The sequence below is a fragment of the Talpa occidentalis genome, unplaced genomic scaffold (genome assembly GCF_014898055.3).
Source record: "Talpa occidentalis isolate TD23 unplaced genomic scaffold, MPIMG_talOcc4v2.1 talOcc4.1602, whole genome shotgun sequence".
NCBI classification, from domain to species: Eukaryota; Metazoa; Chordata; class Mammalia; order Eulipotyphla; family Talpidae; genus Talpa; species Talpa occidentalis.
The window spans coordinates 1-18,000 of NW_023601657.1; the positions used below are offsets into that span (position 1 = coordinate 1).

The 18,000-nt window shown below is 40.8% G+C and overlaps 1 long non-coding RNA gene across 3 annotated transcripts; it reads right to left on the bottom strand.

Annotated features, from left to right (window-relative positions):
- Window positions 1–1,008: 1,008 nt before the first annotated feature.
- Window positions 1,009–12,949, bottom strand: LOC129146046 (uncharacterized). Of its 3 annotated transcripts, none has more exons than XR_008552360.1 (4): window positions 12,379–12,949; window positions 7,930–11,908; window positions 3,071–3,381; window positions 1,009–1,907 (listed from the first exon to the last, which is right to left on the bottom strand). It is a non-coding gene; the product is annotated as an uncharacterized LOC129146046 (long non-coding RNA). The 3 variants fall into 3 exon arrangements; XR_008552361.1 differs by having other exon boundaries at window positions 1,009–1,696; window positions 1,829–3,381; XR_008552359.1 differs by having other exon boundaries at window positions 1,009–3,381.
- Window positions 12,950–18,000: the final 5,051 nt, after the last annotated feature.

Consider the following 18,000-nt stretch of genomic DNA (forward strand, 5'->3'; position numbering starts at 1 on the left):
TTTCTGGACCTACTAAACATAGAGCTTCCATATGATCCAGCAATTCCACTCCTAGGTATTTGCCCAAAGGACACAGAAACATCAATTCCAAAGAGCACCTGCACCCCTGTGTTTATAGCAGCACTGTTTACAATAGCTAAGCTTTGGAAACAACCCAAATGCCCAAAAATAGATGCCTGGATCAAGAAGATGTGGTCCATATACACCATGGAATATCACTCAGCATTCAAAAAAGACAAACTCATGCCATTTGCAGCAACATGGATGGAGCTGGAAGGGATCATGCTCAGCGAAATAAGCCAGAAAGAAGACGAAAAACACTGGATGGTCTCACTCATAGCAGGAATTTAGAAACCTAAATAAAGGACCAGGAAAAAGACTAATTATAATAAAATAGAAGTCAAAATCAACAAGCAACTATAAACCAGAGACACTATGGAGGGAGGGAAGTGAGGAGGGATTAGGGTCAAAATAAGGGGGGGGTGTGAATTGTATGGGGAATATAACCAAGATGAAAATGTATACATTGTACAAAAATGAAAAAAGATGTAAAAAGTATATACAATTTAAAAAAAAACAAACAAAAAAATAATGCTCTTAGCGGCTGTGTTACACGCACTGCATGGTAGCCTGAGAGTGAGCAGACACCGGGGGAGAAATAGGTCCTTGACTGTGTCACTATTGCTGCTTAGTGACAAGAATTCCCGCCGCCTTCTGACAATGGACAATCTTTCATACACAACATCTGCGTTTTCAATCAGCACCTTGAGGGCCTGGAGCATCAAGCTAGAAGCTCTTACAGGCTGTCCTTTTGGGGTTCTGTGGCGGCTTCCTAACATGGGCGTGATTGATGAAATCACTGGCCCTTGATGATGATCTCAAGCTACATCCTCACCCCCTCACAGGAAATACGTACTGATCTCTCCCTCTTACACTGGTATTGTATACCTTTGACAAATGCATACCTATTAGATCAAATATAAATAAAAAATATTTTATTGACTGATGTTTCTTTTTCCTTTATTTACCTACATTTATTTTAGTTTATGACTATGCAATATAAAATTTATGACTCTATAATTCTCCTTTCTGAATGGATTCTCATCATAAGCTGAACATGATTATCTATTGAGTCAATAGATTGGACAGACACAGCAATCTTTGATGGTGTGATAAAAGTGAGATATTTGGAATCAAGTAAAATCAAATCTATAAGGCACAAGTAAGGTACACGAACAGATGTTGACTTTCCTTGTTGTACTGACTCTCATCTCTTAATTCACATCTATGGGCCTCATGAGGGGCTACACAAAACCAATGAATGAAAAGAACTCAATTCTGAGAGATAACTTTGCTAGCAGAAAAATGACCCGCTGCCACAATGTGGCGCCATTGCTGCTGCTCTGCAATCTCTCAATGAACACATCTGCAATTGTGCACTTATTTTTTCTCTGTATTTCTATATTTTAAAAATAAAGTACATTGTTGTACATCCTTGTTAGTTCTTTGTTAGTGTAGGATTTCTCCCCTCAAGTGTGGTCGCCATAGTTAACCTACCAGCAAAGCACCTGTAGTCCATGACCTTAGTCTATCCTTTGCACTTGTTTTCTTCACGTTGTATAGAAGAAATGGATTAAGTAGAAGAAGCCATACATTTCTGGGCATTAAAGAATAGTTTGTGTGGTTGTTCAGAATCCTAGAAAAAAATAAGATCGAAATACTGAGGATAAGTAAGCTTGGATGAAAGATATGTGTATATGATGAAGTAACTTATATCTTGAAAACCAGGGAGTCATTTAGTGGCAGGTGATTTTATCAGAAGGCTTACATCTTGGAAGGTGCAGTGATTTATCTCTCCATATCCTCCAGATATTTCTTAGCTTGTAAGTGTCTTCTAGTACCACCGTCTGAAAATTACAGAAGCTTGGTTAACAACATGGGAATTCACATTGCATTGCCTTAGACGAAAAACAATAATTTGGACTAATAGGCATATAGCAATCATTGCTCTGACATATGCAGGAGCATCAAGAGAGTCCAGAATAATAAGAATACAGAATGATCAATTAAACCAGCAAAGGGGCTGGCTGGAGACAGTACCCTGAGGAGCTGAGCACAGTATATAAAACTAAACTATTGGACTATTTATGGTGCTGTATCCCCAGTAGCTAGACGAGATGGGTCTGAGAGTTAAGGAATGGAAGTACGATGAGCTCTAGTCACCATCATTCATACTGACCACTTAATGTAATTTACACTTCTCATCTGTAAAAGTTAATTTCACTGAAATAAAAATCTTGCCTCCATGGGGTGGGGGTGGGAAAATGATTTTACAAGACATTACAATGAGAATACCACTAAAATTAAAGATACAAAGGGCTACATATTTTGTGCATTTATGCTGGCATGCTAATAGGCAAATAAAAGATTTTATCTATTGATGATGATCTAGTTGCCATAATTGTTTGACTAGTAATGATCCTGCTCACTGTGACAGGTGGGGGAACTCACATTGTGAGTAGGAAGAGCTATTTTACGACCTGAGGGACGCCTGATACTTATATGCCTGAAATAACCGAACACTGGTATTTGTCACAACCATAACCTGATGGGTATATCCCAACTAAGTCTTCCCAAGAGGCAATCAATGAAGACCGGTGGAAGACTGGCTGAAGCACAGCGGTACAAAGTAGAATGAGTGGGAACGGAGAAAAATGATGTCAATTATGTCAAAGTTTCAACTGGAGCAGAGGGGGCTGTGTCTGCTCCGCTGACACTCTTCTGCAGCGACCTTTGTGGTGATCGAGGCACTGTACAACTATGACGGTCATCTGATTTAATATGCACGGTATGACAAGGGAGCGAGCAGTGTTGGTCTATGTTGAAAACATCATGTCCCCGCCTCTTAGCTCTGTTTCAGCTGCTGGGTTTGGGGGAGGTTGTTTTTGTGTGTGTTCGCTTGTTTGGTAATTAGAAAACTTAGGATGTCTCTTGTGTTGAGGAAGGCAACCACGAGAATGTGAGCACTTGTTGATTCAAAGTTGGACCTGGGATATTAAAGGCGCTGTACCTCTTCTCCCATCAGTATACACTCTGTTTGCCTTCCTTGCTCCTAGAAGCTGCCCAAGGACATATGACTGAAAAAGAAAAATGTTTAGACAATTTAGACAATACAGGTGATGACATAAACTTTTCGGTTTCGGTGATTACATTAACTTTTCAGAAAACCCCTTGTCTTATAGCTGACCAAGACAAAGTTTTGTTAAGTACGTACCATTCATTATTAAAAATGCCACCTACCAATATTCTAAGATCTTTCCAGGCCCTCCATGGATGGCAGTGGTTTCATATCACGCTTAAAAAATCTCCTGAGGTTGTGACCTGTGACACAAGCACAGAGAATTTGCAAAACTATGAGACATGGCAATATGGATGGGTACAAAATGAAAATTGTTTCTATGTTTTCTTATATTTTTGGCATTTTCAAAGTTGTGAACAGTAAACTATTTGTATCTGTTCAAAACTTGTTAGGAAATTATTTTACTAAACATTTCAACTATAAAGACTCATACAGTTGGAAAAGTTATATAGTGATCTCTTGAATAACCAACAATTTACCCCTATAAAAAAATTCTGGAATGAACATAAAGGATTACACACTGATTTCTGACATCTTACGTTTTTCTCTAACCATTGAGAACAGAATGATTGTACGACTCCAAGACCATCCTCCAGGTTGTAATCTATGTGACTTTTCTGTCTGTAATTGTGTAATGAGAAAAGCCATCTACCAACATCTGTTTTAAAGAATCCATAGCTCTTAGCTTTATATCATTATCTTCCTAGCAAAAAACCTGAGTATTTCAGGACTATTAAAATTATAGCTTTAAACACATTACCAAACCATGATTTAAGGTCCGCTAACACCTATGGGAATATAATTGGCTCGAGTTTTCCAGTTGAGATCATGGTCAGAGGTGTGATACATGCCAGAAACCTCAGAAGAACATCACATATTCACACATCACTCCACCCTTTGCCACAAGGAAGAAAAAAAAAAAAACAGAAGACTAGCAACTGTCCACCTTTTCCTAAAGTCAAGGCATTACCAGTTCCCCTGTGCAGAATAGGTTGTCAAGTTCCATGTCTGAATGCACAGAGAAATGCACAGGTCTTCTACTTCAAGATATCATAGAAATTAATTTGTCGATGTCATTCACTGTGAAGTTTCAACACCATTTGAATAGACTTTGGAAAAATTTTATTATCATTTGTAACTTTGGGGAGAAAAGTTGTAGAGAATCAGATTAAACATTACAGCCATGGTTTTAAAACGCTCATTATTGTATCATTCTGCCCTGATATTATCTAATCATTTTATTATTTTTACTAACATGAAAAGGACCTATGAACATATGAGTCAAACCAAAGCTAAACTGTGAATAATAAAGTTAAACATTAGGTCTTCCCACATGCATAACTCTTACTCTCTCTACTTGATATTATTTGTCGTTTCTTTCATTTTTGAAAAGTTCTATGAGATGTAATGGATATAAGCTCTGCATTTTGGCCAATTTTATTGAGGTGTAATTTACATAGCACATCATTGTTTATTTATCTTAATGATTTCATATATGCGCACATTGCATAATGATTACTGCAATAGATTTAGTTAACCATCCTCACCTCATATAGTTACAATTGTTTTTTCCTTGGGACGTGAACTTTTAAGAGCATGTTTATCAGCTCTTCAGTATACACTAAACCACTGCCAACGATAGTCACCGTGCTGTTCATTAAATCCCCAGAACTTATCTATCTTATGACTTGTACCTTCTGACCATTACCATCCATTTTTCCCACCCCTAGTCAATACCCCTAGAGTATTTGAAAAACTATGACAAGTGGCAATATCAGTGGGTACAAAATGGAAAATTGTTTCTATGTTTTCTTATATTTTTTGGCATTTTCAAAGTTGTGAACAGTAAACTATTTGTATCTGTTCAAAACTTGTTAGGGCATTATTTTACTAAACATTTCAACTATAAAGATCCTAATCAATACCCTAGTCAATACCCCTGGCAACCACCAATATTTTCTCTGTTTACGAGTTTGGGTTTTTTGGCATTCCACATTAAGTGAAATCATACAGTATTTATCCAACTATCCATAAATGAACACTTAGGTTGATTCCATGTATTGACTGTTGTAAATAATGATGCAGTGAACATGGGGAACAGATACAGTGATTTCATCCATTTGGATATGTACCCAGAAGAGGAATTGTTTGTGAGATTGAACATATTGTATTTTTCAAGGAATTGGTTCATTTCAGGATTATCCAATTTGTGGACAGACTTGTTTATAGTTTCTTCTCCTTCTCTTTCTTCTTCTGTAATCCTTTACAATTATATGGAACTTGTGACACTTTATTTTCTCAAGTTAGCAGACTGTGCCCTACTCTCGTCTTACTGAATCTTGTTAGAGCCTTATACATTTTACCGATCTTTTTAAAGAAATAATTTTTGTCTCCATTTATTTTTTCCATTAATTTCCTGTTTCCAATCTCACAAATGTCTGCTCTAGGCATTATTATTTATTTTCTTCTACTTGCTATGGCCTTACTTTTGTCATCTTTTTCTAGTTTCCTAATGTGGAAACTTGTATTATGCGTTTTACATCTTTCTTCTTTTTATATAAATTCAAGGCTATGAATAGCCCTTGGTACACTGGATTCTCTATATTCCACATATTTTGATAAGTTGTGTTTTCATTTTTGCCCAATAAAAACTATTTTTTACTTTCTTTTGAGATTTAATACACAACAATAAGTAAATAATTAAATAAGTAACTGGGGTGTAGGTCAGAGATGAGGGGGTGAGAGGATTCACCAGAGTGGGGAGCAGAACAGGCAGAAGGACCAAAACACACTGCTAAGGGGAGCAGTGGGGCACCACTGGAGAGGTCTGCTGTACCTTATGTGAGTTAACTCCCTGGCAGGGATGGAACTCAGGCCCATAGGGGTGATAGGGCTGAGATTAACCCCTAGGCCACCAGAATGGGCCCACCTGCTGTTAGATGAAAAATTCTATAGCTATCCAATTAATTGACACTACTCTTGAGTTCCACTATGTCTTCACAGAGTTTTCCCTCTGGATTTGTCCAGAATGAGTGTGATGGGTGTAGAAATATCCAACTATGTCAGTAGATTCATTTATTTCTCCTTGCAGTTCTTTCAGTGCGCTTGATTCTCATTGATTTTATGCAGTGAACTTTTCAATCTCAGACATAGCAATTTTCATCTCTTGAATTTTAATGTGTGCCTCTTTTATATAGTCTATATCTCCTCTTAATGTGGTCAATCTATTCTTCGGCTTCTTGAACACACAGAATTCAGCAATAATATTTGTTTTCATGTCCTAGTCTACTAATTCTGCCACTAATGTCATTTCTGGGTCTATTTCAATCAATCGATGTTTGTGTTATCCTCTTTTTTTAAAGGTCTCATAATTTTTAATTGGATGGCAGGCATTTTAGATTTTCACATTGTTGGGTACGGTATAGATTTTTGTTTTTACAAACATTATTGAGTTTTGTTCAGAAACATGTTGAAGTTATCTATTAACATGTTGATCCTTTTGGGTCATATTTTTAGGTGTTACTAAGTGGTAGCAGAGTTGATTTTCCTGAAGTCAATTTTCCTTCATGATTATTTAGGTTGAAGATGTCAAGTACACATTTCAGAGAGTGGGAAGATCGTGTTGTCATTCTTCCATCTCATATAACACTTTATCATATGAGCCCATGAAGAATGACACAGAGCAGTGTATTTGTGCAGACAGTAGTCCCCATTCAGTATTGGTTAATATTTAAATTCTTTTTTTAAGGCTTATTTATTATGCATACAAGAACTCGGGTACAGGCCAGAGGCATGGGGGCTGAGAGGAGTCACCAGAGACAGAGTGGGGAGCAGAACAGGCGGACTGACTGAAATACACTGCTGAGGGGAGCAGCAGGTGAGACAGGAGAGGTCTGCTATGCCATGCGGGTAGCATCCTGGCTGGGGATTGAATGAATGCAGTGCTGCAGTGGCTGAGAATAGCTTCATAGTGGTGCAACTTAACCCCTTGTGCCACCAAGGAGGCCCCCGACATTTAAATTCTTAATGTTTGACCCATGTTGTCATTTGCTTAATGCTTTGTGGTAGATAGATATAGCTAAAAATATCCAAAGAGCTGACTTGGATAACCTAGAAATAGATTACAATATCTAAAAACTGATTGATTTTTTCATACTGGTTAAAGTGCTTGACTCTTGCTAGAAGCAGATTTCCATGTTTTAAAAATATAATGCAGATTTTAATATTGCTCTGAAATCTCCGACACTATTTCATATGCCAAATGTGCTTGCTTTTTATATTGCAAATTTCTAAAATTATTCTGTCATTTTGCAGTCAAGGATATATCTGTGTAGTGTAATATAATCACAAACTAGCTAAAGACCAGGCCCATCATGCCGTCCTATTATTCTGTATGTAGGTTTAGGTTACTTCTAATGAAGAAATTAATTCCACATATTCAAGTTAACAGATATTTACCAGGCAGGTTTATGGGATGAAATGCTTACAGATCATTCAGGGAACTTGATTGGAGAGTGGTATGAAATACACTTGTAATACATTTTCTTAGTTATTTTAATCTGTTAGGCTTATAGACCTGTAAATAAAAGTGGTGGGTTTCCCAACGGAATTAAGTTTCAGCTTATGAGTTTATTTTTTGTAGCCTTCATTCTACCTGTACAACACCTCAGGTTGTAACACAGGCAAATATAAAGCAACATCCTATTTTATTTTATTAGCGTATTTTACAACAATTGTGCAGATATACAAGTTTCAGAGATCATAAACACCCAAGGTCTTGAAGACTTTACCTTCCTGTAAAGTGCTTTTTGAAACGTGGTTCTGCCTTCCAATCTATAAATACAGCACTACCCTGGAGGGAACAAAGATTTATCTCTTCTCAATTTACAAGTAAATCCATTGTTAATCCACTTCACCTCTTTACCAGTAAAGGGCTGATTTATGATTGAAGGTCAATGAGTCTATCTGAGGCCATTTCTATAAGGTCAAGAAAAAAAGTACAGAAAAACTAGTACATTGTGCATTGTTTAATGCAAATTAAATGAACCTAGCTGCATTATACTATATCATCTTGATCCTAAGGAACCATTTGACAATGCAAAACATATGTCCATGGTGAGAATGATGCCAAAAGCAAGCAATTACTTATTCCTCCAAAAGAACCTTGGTCAAGATGATTGGCAATGGTCAGCATGACACACTTGTCTCCTAATAATTTTGCTGAATTCCCATTTATAAATAACTACTTGTCCATTTATCTCCTGCATTTTCCTCCAATTAATTTTCAAGTCCATTTCTTTGTTTGCATGAATATATTATTCTATGCTATGGGACACAAACAGCAAAACCCAAATATCACATATGTCTTTATAACAAAAGAATGTTAAAACAGGGCCTCCCTGGTGGCACATGGGGTTAAGCACCACACTATGAAGCAATCGGCAGCTTCTGCAGCATAAGTTCGATCCCTTGGCCAGCCAGGGGGCTACCCACATGGCGCAGCAGACCTCTCCTGTCCAGCCCACTGCTCCCCTCAGCAGTGTATTTCAGTCAGTCTGCCTGTTCTGTTCCCCACACTGTCTCTGGGGAATCCTTTCACCACCACCACCCCCGCATCTCTGGCCTGTGCCCCAGCTCTTGTATTCATAAATAAATAAATCTTTAAAAAATGCTGAAACAGACTGAAATAGGAAAACAGGTACATTTTAAGGAAACTTCCTTAAAAATGGAAAGTGCAGAGAGTGTGTGGAGTTTCAAATCCTCCACTAATTATCCCTTTAAAGATTCTTGTTTCCTGGAGTATAGAGCATAGTTGTGGTTTCTTAAGGATTTTTTTCTGGGATGTAGACCTCCTAAAACACCCTTCACTTCATTATTACTCTTTCTTAGTGAATAAACAGTCAAAGAACTAGGAGGCTCTGGATGTGACCATAATACATTATGAGCAAAGGGATCTGACCATTTGGGATCCAGGGGGAATTATAGCGAATAGTAGCCTCTTCCTAATGTAACCTGTCTCCAGTGCTGTGTGCCAAAACAACACGTGAGGGATATTGTGTGTGGTATCCTTTCCTTGTGGCTTTGTAGAGCACATTGACTTTAAAATGCTCCAAGAAATTCTGTGACAGAGAGGTCTATTCAAGCTTGCACAGTCTATGTTTCTGCACGGATTTTTGATCTTGTGATTGCAGTAAACCTCATTCACACATTAGTAGTGCTAGTCTAATCCAAATTTTCTTAAAATGTGGAAATTGAGACACCAAAATGTAAGTGATTTTGCCATGATATCCCAGATTGTATCAAAGCTTCAACTAGACTTTGGATTAGTGGCTGACAAACTCATGGCACCTTGGGGTGTTCTACTGAAACCTTTGTGAAAAGTTTGAGATATAGTTAATATCAGGGAAAAATAAAGGAGAAGAAAAATGTCTTTGCTCAAATATTTTAAAAATCTCATTTGCCCCAATATGTTATTTTTCTTAGATCTATTTATTTATGCATATAATAGCTGGGGTGCAGGCAAGAGGTGCAGGAGGTGAGAGGATTCACCAGTCAGAGTGGGAAGCAGAACAGGCAGGCTGACTGAAATACAGTACTGGGAAGTAACAGGCAAGACAGGAGAGGTCTGCTGTGCCATGTGGGTCACCTCCCTAGGTGGGGATTGAACTTGTGCTGCACTGGCTGCGGATACCTCCATGGTGTTGCGACTTAACCCCTTGCACCATGAGGGAGAGGCCCTGCATCTATTATTTCTTTTTACTGCTATATGAAATGGCTCAAAACATACTCCTTTATTTATTTACCAAGACATTCTACTTAAGGAATTAGCCAAAAACATGGATCATTCTTCTTTAAAGTTGGAAACTTTAAATTGTATATTCCTGTATTTGTCTGTTCCAGTGACCATGACAAAGTAACTCACACTGGGTGCTTAAATAACAGATATTTGTTTTCTCAGCTCTGGTGGCTGGAAGTTCAGATTAAAATACTGTTAGTGTTGGTCTCTGACAGAACCTTTCTCCTTGGCTTGGAGATGGTTTGCCTTACCACTGTGTCCTCACAGGGTATGTCCTTTCTTTGGGTAAATACTTGGCGTTTATTCATTTTCAATAGTGACACCAGTCCTACTGGATTTGGCCATACTCTATGACTTTTAATAACTTACTTACCTCTGCAAAGTTCTTACCACCAATTACAGTCACCCTGGGGACAGGGTTTTAACATATGAATTTTAAGAGGGATACAATTCAGCCCAAAACATTTCCAATCATATCTGTTACTTTTGTCTATCATTTGTTCTTTTGGCAAAACAGTTTTGTTTCATCTCTGACCTCTCAGGGCATCCCAGGTTAGCACATTCTTGTCCTTACACTTTTCATACATATTTTACCACTGAAAAACTGTGAAGTTTGGTGAATAGACCCAACTTCAGTCTTGATTTTCATTGCCTTCAGCGTTTTAGAACTTATATTCCTGCACAGACCAGTCTCTGTCTCCAAGCTCTCAGTTTTGGAAACATGTCTCAAGCCATATGCTACTGTCCTTGAATATTTCCAACAATCAACTGCCCAAAAATGCCCACTGCTTCTCTGACTAGATCCCTAGTCATTTTATAGAGTGGTTTCTGGGTCAGGATCCCATCTAGGAGGTGAACCTTTCCATTGGTGTCAGCCTGCTAGCCTTATCAACTTGTTCAATCTTTCTTTAAAAAGTAGTCAGTCTGCCTGTTCTATTTCCCACTCCGTCTCTGGTGAATCCTCTCACCCACCAGGATACAGTACCTCTGGCCTGCACCCCAGTTCTTAATAAATAAATGATTTTTTAAAATGAAGGGTCAAGGTGGAGGATGGAAAGCAAATTTGGTGGAGATTGTGATGTAGTACATAATACAGATATTCAACTCTAGTGCTGTCATCTGATCCGAAAACTATATAAAGTTGTAAAACAATGTTAATTCAAAAACATTAAATAAAAAATTGAAAAGAGTAGATATACATTAGCAAGGAAATAAGCATAATTATATTGTTGCTAACTTGACCAGTTCATCTGACATTCAGCAATAAAAGCAGAGTTATGGTAAGGTATGTGTTCAGTGAATGTCAATTCTGCTTCAGATTCAGTGGTTAAAGTGAATCGGACCAATGCAAAATGAGTAAGTTGCATTCAATAACTTTATTTTATTTTTATTTATTTTTTAAAGATATATTTATTTATGCACAGAAGAACTGGGATGTAGGCTAGAGGTGAGGGGGCTAAGAGGATTGACCAGACACAGAGTGGGGAGCAGAACAGGCAAACTGAATGAAACACACTGCTGAGGGGAGCAGTGGTTGAGACAGGAGAAGTCTAGCAGGGAGATATCTAAAGCCCCCAGGCTAGGGAGGGGCCGGCCACCTGGTCGACCTCCTCAGACCACAGAGTGGGTTGGGCCTGGCCAGAAGGTCAACCTCCTCAGCCCCCAGGTTCGGGAGGGGCCGGCCAGCAGGTCAACCTTCTTAGATTCGAGGCTGGGCTGGGGCCTCCCAGCAGGTCGACCTCCCCAGCACACAGGCTGGGGAGGGGCCGACTAGCAGGTCGACATCCGCACACTGCAGGCTGGGGTGAGGCCGGCCAGCAGGTCGACCTCATTAGCACCTAGGCTGGGAGGGGGCCGGGCAGCAGGTCCATATCCAGAGTCTACGGACAGCTGGAGCCGGCCAGCAAGTCGACGGCCTAAGCCCCTCGGCTGGGCTGTGGCCGGCAGAAAGGTGGACTTGCAGAGCCCCGAAGCTGAAATAATGAAGTAATGAAATGATTGAATTATAAAAAGAGAACAATGAATGAGAATGAAAGATTAATTATAAAACAGCAAAATGCTTTCTAAATAATTAAATAATAATTGAAAAGCAATTAAGTGATTATTAAAGAATGAAATGATGATTAAATCATTAGGGCATAACAAGTATAAAAAATTAAAAGATATTAAGATATTAAAAGCAGATCGATAATTAAATAATGAGAAAGTAATAAAAACTAAAATTAATTAAGTAGATATTATAGAGTATTTGAATTTTCATCAGACAACTAAATAATAATCATAGTCATTAAAATAATTAAATAATTAAAAACTAATTATACCGTAATTAAATGATTATTAGATAATTAAATGACGATTAAGCAATCCTTCAATAACTATTATAAAATAATGAAAATATTACTTTAATCCAATGTGTATCACATAATTAATAAAGAATAATTACCAAATAATTGAATGCATGAGGAAATTCTCAGCCCGAAGGATAGGCTGGGACATGCCAGCTGCTCGACTTCCTCAGCCCCCAGGCTCAGCTGGGGCTGGCCGGCACATACACCTCTCAGCCCACAGTCTGCTCAGGGTCCCGCCAGCAGGTCGACCTCCTCAGCCTATAGGCTGGACTGGTGTCGGGCAGCAGGTCGAACTCCTCAGACTCCCACAGGGCTGGGGCTGCCGGCAGGGAGCCATCTACAGCCCCCAGGCTTGGGAGGGTCCAGCCGACAGGTCGACCTCATCAGCTCCTTGGCTGGACGGGGGCCGGCCAGCACGTCGACCTCATCAGCCCCCCGGCTGGACTGGGGCCGGCCAGCAGGGAAACCTCTTCAGCCCCATGCTTGGGAAGGGCCGGCCAGAAGGTCGACCTCCTCAGACACCAGGGTGTGCTGGGGCCGCCTAGCAGGGAGATATCTAAAACCCCCAGGCTAGTGAGGGACCGGCCACATGGTCGACCTCCTCAGACACACACACACACACACACACACACACACACACACAGACACACACACACACACACACACACACCCAGGTTGGGCTGGGCCTGGCCTGCAGATAGATCTCCTCTGCCCCCATGCTAGCCTGGGGCGGGACCATAAGTGGACCCCAGGCTGGGTGGGGCCAGTAGGCAGTTGGACCTGCTCCGCCCCAAGCTGAAATAATTAAATAATGAAATGATTATTAAATTCTAATTATTAAACATTAGAATGATAATTAAATAATAATAATAAAACAATAAAATTGTTAAGGTGTGAATTGGAAAAAAAATGTGTGTATGTGACCAGGAAAAGAGTGATTTTGTTAGGGGGAAAGGATGTCCTGAGATAATTTCATACAGGCTTTGTGGACTCCACCCCCACTCCAGACTAAAGCCATCAGGACATTGGGAAAGACAAATTCCATCACCACCAAGGGGAGGGTGGCTGGGACCTGAGGGTGGAGTTGGGCAGCCAGGTTGGATATAAAAACCAAACACGTGGGCCTTGCTCTCTCTCTGGCTCGCGATCGCTCGCCTTCTGGCTTTACCGCTCCTGGCTGGCGGCCAGCTCTCAGAGCGCCATTTTGGGATTCCTGATCGGCGGATCGGGTAGGACTTATTTAAAACTTTGTCTCCCACTTTTCTCCCAGAACTGTACATTTCCTCATTTCCCCTTCCCTTGTAAATAAACCTTTTATTAACCTTTCACGTGTGCCTGTAGTAGAGCATTGATAAGTCCTTTTAAGCGCGTGGGTGAGGACCCACAGTCAGGCACCCCGTTTTGTATCGGGGTTACTCTACAACAGTTTGGCGCCCAACGTGGTTTCCAAGTTACACCCGCGGTTGACCAGCCCAAAGTAACATTCCTTGCGTTGGTCACCATAAAGGGGGGAATTGTTAGGGGGAAAGGATGTCCTGAGATAATCTCATACAGGCTTTGTGGACTCCACCCCCACTCCAGACTAAAGCCATCAGGACATTGGGAAAGACAAATCCCATCACCACCAAGGGGAGGGTGGCTGGGACCTGAGGGTGGAGTTGGGCAGCCAGGTTGGATATAAAAACCAAACACGTGGGCCTTGCTCTCTCTCTGGCTCGCGATCGCTCGCCTCCTGGCTTCACCGCTCCTGGCTGGCGGCCAGCTCTCAGAGCGCCATTTTGGGATTCCTGATCGGCGGATCGGGTAGGACTCATTTAAAACTTTGTCTCCCACTTTTCTCCCAGAACTGTACATTTCCTCATTTCCCTTTCCCTTGTAAATAAACCTTTTATTAACCTTTCACGTGTGCCTGCAGTAGAGCATTGATAAGTCCTTTTAAGCGTGCGGGTGAGGACCCACAGTCAGGCACCCCGTTTTGTATCGGGGTTACTCTACAACAATTTCACATATTAGAAATAAGGCATCAGAATATTTATGTATATAAACTTGCGGAAGACTGAAGAAACTGGTCGTGTTGTGTGTTTGTGACCAGGTGAGCAGTCTGGTCACTGGTGTGTAGGAGAACAGAGGAGGAATGAAGTCGGGATTCTGTATCCTTGTGGCCAGTTAGGAATTAAGAAGCAGCTTATTCCTTTTTTTTTTAAGAATTATTCCAGGCCTCCCCAGTGGCACAGTGGGTTGAGCGCAGCGCTGTGAAGCTGGCCTCATCCTCTGCAGCACTGAGTCGGTTCCCAGCCAGTCAGGGAGATACCCACAAGGGGCGGCAGACCTCTCCTGTCTCGCATGCTGCTCCCCTCAGCAGTGCTTTTGGTCCTTCTGCCTGTTCTGCACCCCGCTCTGTCTCTGGTGAATCCTCTCACCCTCCCCCAACACTGGCCTGTACCTCAGCTTTTGTATAAATAAATAAATCTTTAAAAATAAATCAGTGGGAAAAAAAGAATTATTCCTTTATTGTAAGATTTTATTTTACTTATTATTGCATAGAATAACTGGGGTGTAGACCAGAGGTATGGAGGGGATGAGAGGATTCACTAGAGACAGAGTGGGGAACAGAACAGGATGATCCATTCAAAGACACTGCTAAAGGGAACAGCCAGCGAGACAGGAGAGTTCTGTGGTGTCATGTAGGTTAGCTCCCTGGCAGGGGATCGAACTCAGGCCACTCTGTCTCAGGAGACCACCTCAACGGCAGTGCTGAGACTTAACCCCTAGGTCACCAAGGATGCCCTGCAGGTTACTGCTACGTGTCTCTCTGTAAGACTGGGCGAGAAATAGAAACTGATAGTGATGCATGTGTTTGAGAGAGACTGCATGAGAAAAGGAAGATACTGTGTATGTGTGACCAGGTGAGAAGACAAGTAATTGATTGTGTGTGTGTTTCCGTGCATGTGTCTGTACTGACTAGGTGAGGAATGAAGTGACTATAAATGTGGAGAGACCAGGTGTGGAGAGAAGTAACTATGAAACTATGCATTTGACAGAGAAAGTAGATTAGAAATGAAGACCTGTCTGTGAAGGTGTGTGCCTTGATGTGGAATGCAGAGCTGATGTGTCTGCAGGATTAAGTGAGGAAACATTAAGTGATCATGGGCTTTGCTTGTGATCAAGGGTGGGAAAAATTAATGGATTGTGTGTTGTGCACCCAGGTGATTTAGGAATCATGTGTGTGAGCCTACATGAATAAGGAAGGAACTGTATTGTATATAAAAAGAGGTGATCTATAAAATACTGATTGTGTGTTTGTGATTAGGTAAGAACTGATTTGACATGTACATGTGTGAGAGAGGTAAGGACTGAAGTAAATTCTTTGTGTGTACACTTAAGAAATGAAGTATCAGACTGCACATGGTTGTACTAAGGAAGAATGAAGAATGTTTCTGTTGCACAGACAATGGAACCAAAAAGAGAGCCCAGAAATAAAGCCACACTTATATGGACAACTGATCTTTACAAAGGTGCAAAGGATATGCAGTGGAACATGGACAGTTTGTTCAATAAACGGTGCTGGGAAAACTGGATCTCCACATGCAAAAAAGGAAACTAGACCACTACCTCTCACTGTGCGCAAAAATCAACTCAAAATGGAAAAATGAACAAGACATAAGGCCTGAAGCCATAAAATACATAGAAGAAAATATAGCTGAAACACTGCAAGACATACAGCTCATTAACATCCTTACAGACGCATCTCCCAAAGCAAAGAAAGTCAAGGAAAAGATAAACACCTGGGATCACATCAAACTGAAAAGCTCCTTACATCCAAAGAGATTTTAACCTAAACAGAGAGACACCCCACTCATTGGCCAAAAATTTTTGCACTCCATATAACTGATAAGAGAGTGATCACAAACATATACAAAGAACTCACCTGACTCAACAAAAACAAAGTAAACAATCCAGTCACGAAATGGGCAGAAGAAATTAAAAACATTTCTCCAAAGAGGAAATGCAAACGGCCAACTGGCATATGAAAAACTGTCCAACATCCCTGATAATCAGGGAAATGCAGATCAAAACCACACTGAGATACCACCTAATGCCAGTAAGAACGACACATATCAAAAAAAAAAAACTAGCAACAACAAATGTTGGCGAGGATGTGGTGATAAAGGAACTCTCCTGCACTGGTGGTGGGAGTGCAAACTGGTCCACACTGTGGAAAGCTGCCTGGAGGTTCTTTGGTCTACTGAAAATGGAGCTACCATACGACCCGGCAGTTCCACTCCTAGGGATCTACCCAAGGGACACAAAAACATTGATCCAAAAGAACACCTGCACCACTATGTTTACTGCAGCACTATTTACAATAGGCAAAACCTGGAAACAACCCAAATGCCCAAAAATAGATGACTGGATCAGGAAGATGTGATACATACACACAATGGAATATTACTCAGCAATCAAAAAAGATAAACTCATGCAATTTGCAGCAATGTGGATGGGGCTGGAAGGAATTATGCTCAGTGAAATAAGCCAGGAGAACAAAGGAAAATAGTGGATGGTTTCACTCATAGAAGGAATATAGGGGAACGAATAAGACATCAGTGTAAAAAAATAAGAGTACAAAACACAACAAAGCAAAAACAGACAATTATAAATCAGAGACTACTGCAGGGAAGGAGGAGGGAGGGATCAGAGGGAGGGAGGGAGGAGCACAGGGGAGTGAGGTGAGGGTGCACGGGTGCACTGGGGAAGGAAATTCTATGGGGAACACACCTGAGGAGGTGGGAGAAGCAAATATTGTTTAAAAATGAACAATGATGTAAAAATTTTTAAAAAGAGAATGTGTGTGTTGGAGAAACTATGTCAGGAGGTAATTATTTAAAGGTTTGTGTATTTATGCAGACAAGAACCGGGGTACAGGCCAGATGTGCGGGAGGGTGAGAGGATTCGCCAGAGACAGAGCGGGGAACAGAACAGGCAGACTGATGAAACACACTGTTGAGGGGAGCAATGGGGAGACAGGAGAGGTCTGCCACGCCATGTGGGTATCCCTGGAGAGCTAGGATTGAACCTGCAGAGGTGGCAGATGGCTTTACAGCACTGTGCTCAACTGCCTGTGCCACCAGGGAGGACTGTAGGGAGCTAATTGTGAGTATATCTGTGTAGTGCTGGGTGATGAAGTAGTCCTGCAGGAGACAGACAGACAGGCTAGGTCAAAATGAATTAATGGGGTGTAGAAGTGAATTCAGTAAGCAATGAAGCTATCCGTGTGTATGTGTGACTTGCAGGGAATGAGATTCATTGTGTGACTGTGGACTAGTGAAGAAGTTGTGTCTGTCAAAGAGCAGATGAGGGAAGAAGTAACTATAAACGCCTGTGTGACAGTCTCACATGAGGAATCGTGCAAATGTACTTGGGACTGGTGAAAACTGATAGAACTGTAGCATTTTACGAGGGAGGAGGAAAATAATTTCTCGTGGGTGTATTGATCGAACAAAGTGAGGAAAGACGTGAAGGACGGTGCAATCCACCTGTTCTGCTCCCTACTCTGTTCTCTGGTGAATCCTCTCACCCCTCCCATACCTCTGGCCTGCACCCCAGCTCTTGCATGCATAATAAAATAAATAAAAAGCAAATGACTGTTTTTGTGTACATGTGGTTCTGATGACTTGAAGTAATTGTGAAGCATGTGTGTGTAACTACTAAAGAAAGAA